Source organism: Leiobunum rupestre, chromosome 2, assembly GCF_980474605.1.
Source record: "Leiobunum rupestre chromosome 2, qqLeiRupe1.1.hap1, whole genome shotgun sequence".
NCBI lineage: Eukaryota > Metazoa > Arthropoda > Arachnida > Opiliones > Sclerosomatidae > Leiobunum > Leiobunum rupestre.
Genome location: NC_143385.1, coordinates 55141475 through 55150849, shown reverse-complemented (window position 1 = coordinate 55150849; position 9375 = coordinate 55141475). Strand labels below are relative to the sequence as shown.

General features: G+C 36.5%; 1 long non-coding RNA gene across 2 annotated transcripts; it reads right to left on the bottom strand.

The window, feature by feature from the left end:
- Positions 1-705: 705 nt before the first annotated feature.
- Positions 706-2982, bottom strand: LOC149958432 (uncharacterized). Of its 2 annotated transcripts, none has more exons than XR_016478286.1 (3): positions 2902-2982; positions 974-1110; positions 706-908 (listed from the first exon to the last, which is right to left on the bottom strand). It is a non-coding gene; the product is annotated as an uncharacterized LOC149958432 (long non-coding RNA). The 2 variants fall into 2 exon arrangements; XR_016478287.1 differs by lacking the exon at positions 2902-2982 and adding an exon at positions 2348-2432.
- Between the last annotated feature and the right edge of the window lie 6393 nt (positions 2983-9375).

Sequence of the window (9375 nt, the reverse complement as noted above, 5' to 3'; positions counted from 1 at the left end):
TCAACATCATACGAACAGAAATTGGGTATTAGCTACTCCTTCTTTTAAAAGAAGTTCAAAGTGGGGTTAATTTTCTAAATATTGTTATTTAAATAATAATCATAATAATCAGTTAGGCTAATACCCAAGGCACCACCTTAGGACTAAGTCATCAAGCGACTTTTGAAGCCTTTAATTCAGGTGGCCGGGTTACAATGCGTAGGAGGGTGGTGACAAGCCCTGCAAGCCAACAGCTCCCTACACTAACTATTACCGTTAACCTCAACAAGTTTTTATCTAAATATTTGCCCCGCAATGGGTTCGTCTGATGACCCACTGAACACAACGAATGTCAGTCACTCCAATTTGGAATAGTTTGAATCCGGTTATGGCCACACGGTCACGGATGAACGTTTTCTACCTGGAACTTGTCCCAGACCCGAATCAAAACCTGTGGACATCTGCTTGTAGTATTTCTGTTGAACTGCCCAAAATGATCCAATTATTTCCTCTTCCTTCTTTGCCCTTTGGCATTTTCCTCGCTGTCTCATGGTTCGTTTATAACCCGCTAAATTGTTTGAAAGTGATATTCCCTTTAAGAAAACACACAAAGGAAAATGTTATCCTTGAGTTTGTTGCTCCTATAGGTGGAACAATGTTCTTCGCTTCATGTTTTGTTTTACTTGATAACGACTATCGTAAAGTAAAGGCAAATAAACGACCCACTTTTCTCAGAATTACTTTAATTTTATTTCGTTTAGTAATTTTCAATTCAGGAGTGTAATAGACTTATGTACGTGGCAATGAATTAGACGGAATTAGCTTTTCATGTACAGCTAGCAGACATACCATCGGCATATTAGTTTTGCCCTTTAAATTCGGAATCATACCGCATCTGCCTGATTCGCATTCCTCGTGCCAAGTACACACTGCAAATATTTTAAGTTTTTTGAATTAATTTCTTGCTCCGGTCTCTTAAGCTTTAATTGATTACCTTCATTAAGTTTTTTCTTTCCCTGGTCTTGAGCCCCGGTCAAACACAAAATGCACATTGCGAAAAGTACCGCCACCAAAACGTGTCTCGACATTTTGCTAAAGATTCCTTAATTTCGACTCTTAAAATATATTCACCTAAAATTTAATAAAAGTGCAAAAGTTGTATTAGCGGAGAAAACAGCTGAAATGGAAGCGGGTTTGTTTATTTATTCCATTTCAGCTTCCAAATTTTTTATTTTCAAGCTTGGAAAACGTAAGTTTAGCGCAATTTCGCTTTACCCGCCGATCAGATTGAATTTGGTATTTTGCGCTTCAATTCATGTCAACTAGGAGCAACAAACACACGGAGAACGCAGCTAGCCTTTAAACGCATCAAAGTAGTGTTGTGCACAAATTTCATTGGACGAACCTTTACGCTGATCGTTTTACGGAAAGGGGGAAACCAATTTCCAAGTTTTCCCCTTCCGACGTTAGTAGGCGCTAAAGCGTCTAACCAATGCAAATTGTAAGCGAGAAAATACACGACTTTTGGCGGGTTGCGTTCTCCTTGTGTGAGTTGCTGTGTATGTTGCTCCTAGATGTCAGGGAGGCTATTCTTGAAAAATAGAAAAAGACAAAAAAAATCATGATTTGTCAAAAATGACAGAAGAGGCGGCTATCGAAGTATAAAACTATCGATAGAATTGGTCAAATTCCAAATCGTGGTGGTCTGTTATGCCGAAGCATGTGATTTTAATGAAATACCTGGACATGCGGTCCATGATGCCAATTTAAGCCTTAGGCAACAAAAATAAACAGATATTTGTAGTCAGCTTAAGCTTTAACTTTATGATTTGACTCAAATTTTGGATATTACGTAACATACTGCCACTACTTAAAATCGAACTTACACAATCGATAGTTTGATATTTCAATATCCGCCCCTTCTCCACATGCGCATCGCCGTTTTTGACGGATCGAGATTTTTTTGTAATTTTTGATTTTTACCGGTAAGCCTTCCAAGTGTCCCGTAAATAGCCACTTATCTCGCGATAAAAGTGAAATATAAATACGCGTCAACAATAAACCATAAAACATATAATAAAGGAATAGTAACTTTTTCGTCTCAGCGTGTTTTAGTTAGAGTTTTAAACAAAATGTTTTATAAAACCATGAGCAGCAGTTTTTTTTTAATTTTAAATATTAATAAACCTTTTGCTTCGTTGCGATACTTTAAATTCAATAGCGTTGTACATCAAGATAGTCTGGTGGATTATTCTTTACTATATACAGAATAATATTCATACTAGGATATTTTAACATGGATAACGTATTTAATTGTTTTAAACTAGTTTTTATGCTAAACTGGTATTTCATTTCAGACAATGCTTACAAAATTCGGATAAGGGCGCGCTCTCATATTGAGCATTTTTGGTCAATTTGATCGACATTGAGCTATGAATGATTGTTTTGAAAGAGCGCGAAACCAAAATGAAAGAAGCTATCAAGCTATAGCGAGAGCCAGTGGTGCGCGAGCTGAGCAGCGATTTAACAAACATGACCATCACTGCTACACAATTCAAATGAGCATGTCGATGGAATTGAAGTTTCATACGCAAAGAGGCAACCCCTTCATTTTAAACCACTAAAAGAATCTGTAATAATAAGACAATTTTAGAATTTGAACTCTCAAAGCGTTCTATTTCTTCGCGTGCCTTTTTGATCAGTTCCAACATAGAACTCTATGGATTACAATTTCATTCATTTTAAAGAAACCATTGAAATTACATCTGAAAAACTTATCCATAGGGCCTTAGGATCTCGAGTTGGAACAGTGGACACATTAATACCACGATTCAAATCCACAGTGCATTGATATCAATTTTGTGGACGCCTACCGACCGACAGACAGACAATTTAAATGAAAAAAGAAAGTGGATTGTATACTTAGCAATGGCGCAGGTCCGAGCAAGGATGAATCTGATACTCCTCGTGGTCGTGGCGCCTACTTTTATACCATTTTCAAGTCATTGTGCTGATGCTATTTCTTACACGTATTCAACAATTTCAATTAATGCTCTATTTGACCTGTCATATTTTAATAAAATTGATTGTCTCACATTGTCCAATTTATATCATAAGAGTAAGACTGATTTAGTTATTGTTAAAAACGTATAACCTCTAGCGCATTTATAATATTTCAAACAAACATTCATTAATATATGTCTTCGAGATTTGGAAAACTATTGTGTCAGATAAATCGCTGATAATTTTATTTGGTTGATAAATCTTCAATTTAAAAAAATATATATTTGTAGCTTCAAGTACGAATACATTCGGTATAAAGTTGTATTGAAAACTGGGTGAATTTTCGTTGCTTGAAGGCAAAATCGGTTTCTACGCAAATCGGAATGAACTGGATATTTTGCAATCAATCTTTGATTTCACGCTTGCCGTCATGCCGCGTGTGATCTAAATTTCCAATAGTGTCGCTGTAAACGTAGTCAGCTACATATCCTTCGACAATAAACCAGAAATCATAAAAAGAGGAAATATCATTTGCCCGATTAACGTTTTGATATAAGTCAGGGCAATGAATGATTTAAGCTTCGTTTATTGGATTATTTAATATTTTGCAATCAATCTTCGATATCGCGCTTTACGTTTGAACGCGTGTGATCTAAATGGCCAATATTACCTTTCAAATAATAAGCGTGTGTTTTTAAAATCGTGTATAGGCAGTTTCTATTATAATATCACCCCTAACGGATGTCATCTGTAGAAGGCTCAAATAAAAAAAGGTTGAAGAAATGCCGAACGTCCCGGAGGGATTCGGTATTTAAGATTACTGCGCAAAATTAAAAAAACAGGAAAAGTGCCCATATATTAAAAATTTAAATAAAAATTCCAGCCCCGAACGTACGGTCCCTGGGTCGGTTGCCTCGCTCGCCGGACCCTAGCTACGACGGGACCTGCGAGAAATGAGGGACACTTAAGGCGGGTTTATAAGCGAGCGAAAAGTTGAAGCCTTTTGTAGAAACTGAAACTATTTCGTCGGCGTCGGCTCCTCCGTTTGATATTCTCGCGTATTTTTCTGGGGTTTCGGCTCTCGCTTGAAATCACGTGGTCGTATTTAACCAATAATAATGCAAGCCTTTTTATGACCTTCGTGCATTTCTTGCATTTTTTATTTAATTATCTAATTTTTTTAAAACGAACAATTTTCGTTTTTGAAGCAATAATAAAAAAAAAATAATTCAGCACGACAATATTTCGACTTCCTTTCGTAGCCGCCATTTATTCTAAACAAACCACGTGATCACGTCAAGTTCAGGAAGGGGCTCAGTACGACAAGCGTTTTTGTAAACAGTAGCTCACTGGGCAGAGGCAGATTCCGAAACAGTTTTCCGATAGCGTCGATCAGCTTTCACCTTCATGCACAAGCTTCTTTGGATTTTTTCGCTACTTTATAAACCCGCCTTTATTCCATGGTTTAAATTTGGTTTTATTGTTGAGAACTTCATTTTTCCGTAGTGTCTAAGTGTTTCGTCTAAGAAGTGAAGAAAAGGTATCCATATATAAATTGAAATTATCTTCTAATTGATTGAGATACCAAATAATATGGGGCAATAGCATTAACCTCTGGTACCACACTTGAATTCTTCGCAGCAAATCTTCTGTTCGCCTACTTTTTAATCACAAACCGTAAACATATCCTGGGCATAAAAGCGATGAACGAAAAATCGAACTTTCGCTAGAAATATCAGCTGTGATATATTCTTAGATATTTGTATGCATTCTTGGTTGTTTCTGATAAAAGCGAGCTCAAGCTTAATGTGTAGTGTGGATGTGTTTATTCAATATTATTATTTTAGTTTATTTGAAAAAATGTACAATTTGAAGCTAGGCTGCATCTACGCGTTTACCTTGACTTGAAACTTGGCGTGTTTGAACTACAGGGACCTTAACTAGTTTACGAAAGGAACAACCCGCGACTGCAGCTATATCTCCGATGTTGCGACTAATAACCCGATTTCTGATTCCATCTTGATATTAGGTATATAGCTACATTTCTTGAAATAAATACGAAACATTATTTATAACTATTATTATATTAATAAAATATTAAAAATATATTATTTATATGAACACGTTCTATTTGGTTTTATTGGTATCTAGAATATTTATTACGTTTAATTCATATATTTTGTTTACATAAATATGTATACAGAGTGTTTTTTTTAGCTCGAAAAAGTGATTGTTTTCAAAAACTATGTTTTCTAGAAAGTTGAAATTTGTACTGCGCATTAAACGTGCCGGGGGACACTTTCTACCAAAATTGCATCAAAATCGAAAAATATTTTCACGCTTTTTGAAAATATAAATTTTAACTGCTAGGTGCTATAAGAAAATTTTCAATGATAAAATTGTAGAGCGTCACCGAAAACGTACAAATAGCATGGGCGCGAAAAAAATTGACGTCTTTTTCACTGAAAAAATACGACTTGAAAAAGTGACAAGTTGGGCAAGCTAAAATAACTTTTTTGAATTCCATTGGGAGAGTAGTGTAACTTTATGAAAGTCAGAAATTTGTTCACCTGGTGTTTAATGCAATAAACAACGCTGAAAAATCGAGGAGACAATGGCGAAGAAATTAAATTAATTAATTAAATTATTAATGGCGATTAAAATTACGTAAGATCTGGCGACCTTGCTCGCCAATGTGCCGAACCGTTTCACCCTATTCATCGTTTTGAAATACAATATTTCCAATTTCGGGGGTCATGAGGCGTGGCACTCTTTTTGAAACCACAATCTGGCCTATCATCATAGTGCCCTACGCCAGCGTCCACCTAGCCCGGACAGGTGACAAATCCAGCATGGGTAGTTGTATCCTACTACTGATGGTCGCACCTTTGACGCAAGCCACTCAACCCAGCAGAAGGAGCAGCAATGGGTGGACCAATCCCCACTTCGCACACAGCAGTTGGATTAAGAGTGGTTGCTGTAGCAATAGGCCTCCGGTGGTATGGTCTCGGTTACTATAGGTACACCGGGCTATGAATACTGACACACTGAAACCACAATCTGGCTCATTTAGCTATTGACTTTTCCTATTGGTTTCTTAATCTAATAGGCCTGTGTTTGCTTCTAGTCGTATTCGAAACCAATTTTAACCCTGATAGGCGAGAAGATAAATAGACCACAGGTTTAAAGGTCAGTAAAAACCTTAAATTTATTAAGTATTTTAATAACTGTAATACAATCTGTGTAACATTATTGTCTTAACAATCATGCCTCAATATTCCAGAGCTGATCGTACGGAACTAGTGGCCATTTACTAAGCGGAAGGTGGAAGAATTCTACGACGAGTGAGTGAGATCTTTGAGCAACGACATCCAGATAGAAGACCATCCATAACTACAGTAAGGCGAGCTGTAAATGACTTTCACCAGTATGGTAACGTACAACCTCAATTTCGTGGGCCTGGTCAGCGCGATTTGGACTTTGAAAACACCGTTTTAGCCTATTTTGCCTCATACCCACGTAGTAAATGTGCCGCGGCGAGTAAGGATTTGGCTTGCAGTAAAACTCACATTTGGGAAATTTTACATAGGCTTAAGTACCATCCTTACAGAGCAACGCTTCACCACGGTTTACGAGATGGAGACGCTCAACAACGGATGGATTTTTGCAACTGGCTGCTAAATTCCGTGCACGACGACCCACAATTCCTTCGCAACATGCTATTCTCGGATGAATCCTCGTTTGCTAGAGACGGCCCTTACAATCACCAAAATAATCATGTTTGGGAAGACACAAATCCACACTCGGGATATGAACACCGTTACCAATTTCAATTTGGGCGCTTGAATGTTTGGATTAGTCTTATTGGAAACCGGTTAATTGGTCCAGTATTCTTACCGTATAATCTAAATGGCCAGAGTTATTAAGATTTCTTGAGAAATGAGCTAGAACAACAACTTGATGAACTGCCGTTGGCGCAACGAGCAAGACTGTGGTTTCAGCAAGACGGTGCCCCGCCTCATTACTACAGAGCTGTGAGAGAATAAATAAACAACGAATTTCCACAACGATGGATAGGGAGGAACGGTCCCTACACTGGCCAGCAAGGTCGCCCGATCTGACTCCGTTGGATTTCATTCTTTGGTTCTTCGTCAAGGACAAGGTGTACGCCACTCCGGTTGAGACCCTTGAAGAGCTGCGTCAACGAATCGTAAGTGCTTGCCCGGAAGTAACCCCGGAAATTATTCAAGCCGACTTCGACAATATGATTGTTCGCGCCCAAGCCAGCATCGCAGCCGAAGTTAGTATTTTCGAGACGTACTTATAAATTTTGTTTGTAAGTAGATTAATAAAATGTCTCTTTTTTCAAAAAATTCGCATTTTTCATCCTTCGAAATTAAATCGTGTAATACCCTCTTCGCCATTGTCTCCTCGATTTTTCAGCGGTGTTTATTGCATTAAACACCAGATTAACAAATTTCGGACTTCCATAAAATTACACTACTCTCCCAATGGAATTCAAAAAACGTTATTTTAGCTTGCCCAACTTGTCACTTATTCAAGTCTTATTTTTTCAGAGAAAAAGACGTCTATTTTGTTCGCATTAACGCTATTTGTACGTTTTCGGTGACGCTCTACAATTTTCTCATTGACAATTTTCTTATAGCAACTAGCGGTTAAAATTTAAATTTTCAAAAAAAGTGCAAATATATTTCGATTTAGATGCAATTTTGGTAGAAAGCGTCCCCGGCACGTATAATGTACAGTACAAATTTCAACTATCTAGAAAACATAGTTTTTGAAAGAAATCACTTTTTAAAAAAAAACACCCTGTATAATTTAATTTTAGTCATTAATAATTAATAGGATAAAATGTTGGTTTGCACATTCTCGCTTCATTCTTTTCCCAAACTGTATTTAGAAGTAGTTATAAATTTGTGAAAGCTACAATAATAAATATTTTCGAATTCCGTCAATAGATAGCGACATCTGAGTCTTATAAAAGGAAAGAAAAATTGGTTGTACTACATGAAAACGAAGATACCTTAGATTCGAATTCAGCGAGCATTCCGGTTGGCGATTTGGTAACGAAGCGATTAGCCACTTTCGGCACGTGACCTCCGAAAAATCCGACGTCATCTATAGTTAGTTACCATGGTAACTACAGAGCTAATGTTTTTAGAGTACCGGTAGGAAGTGGGCGATTTTGAATCTGGGGTACGAGGTCTCTACCATCTTCGATTTGAAATTATAACCGAGTCGGTTCTTAAATTCCTACTAATCATTTCTTGGCAGAGGCGTTTCGATTCCCCAAAGCCAGTGGCGTCGCTATGAAAATAGTTCTGTTGTTATTCGCTTCAAACGTGTATTTTAGTTGGATATCAATCGTTATTCAAAAACAATAGCGGGTCGAAAAACTCTTGTTATAATAAATAAATATCCTTACACGAACCTGCGAGGCTAAATGTTTCCTTTTGGAGGCTTGTATCGAATTCTTATGACATAAGACTTAAATAATAAACTTCTGGTGGTACCGAAACGATCTTATATTAACCAATTAAATTAGTATAAAGCGTGTTTTGTATCGTTTGAAAAGTAAAATTCTTGGCAAATCGATAATCGCTGGAATATCATTACCATTTTCTTTAATTATTATAACACCTGATTTTTAGGAAGCGTTGTTTTTAAAAAAAATAAACCACAAAATCAATAAAAATACAAATATTATTTTGTAAAAGAAATAGCTATTAAGACATTCTTAGTAAAAGTGTGCAATCGCAAAAGCTAAAAATGTATTTTGACTTGCCCAACTAGTCAATTTTTTCAGTGAAAAATTGTTCGTTTTCCATGATGTTCTCTTTGAAAAATTTGGTCTAGAACTTAATGGTGGACACAGTTTTCTGATAACTCATCGACTTCTAAAAATATTTTATCAATTTTCATAATATTGTTTTTCCACCACTAAGTTCTAGACCAAATTTTCCAAAGAGAACATCATGGAAAACGAACAATTTTTCACTGAAAAATTGTCTAGTTGGGCAAGTCAAAATACACTTTTAGCTTTTGAGATTGCACACTTTTACTAAGAATGTCTTAATAGCTATTTCTTTTACAAAATAATATTTGAATTTTTATTGATTTTGTGGTTTATTTTTTCTAAAAACACCGCTTCCTTAAAACCAGGTGTTATAATAATTAAAGAAAATGGCAATGATATTTAATTTGATAGTATATTGGACAGTTGTTTATTTACATTTTTTTACAGCATGTTACAACAATAGTTCAATAATCCCCCATCGGCTGCCACACAGGCTTGAGCTCGAACGATCATGTTATCACACGCACTCTCGATCATTTCTGGATTACACAGGGCAAGCATTTCTCACTCGTTGA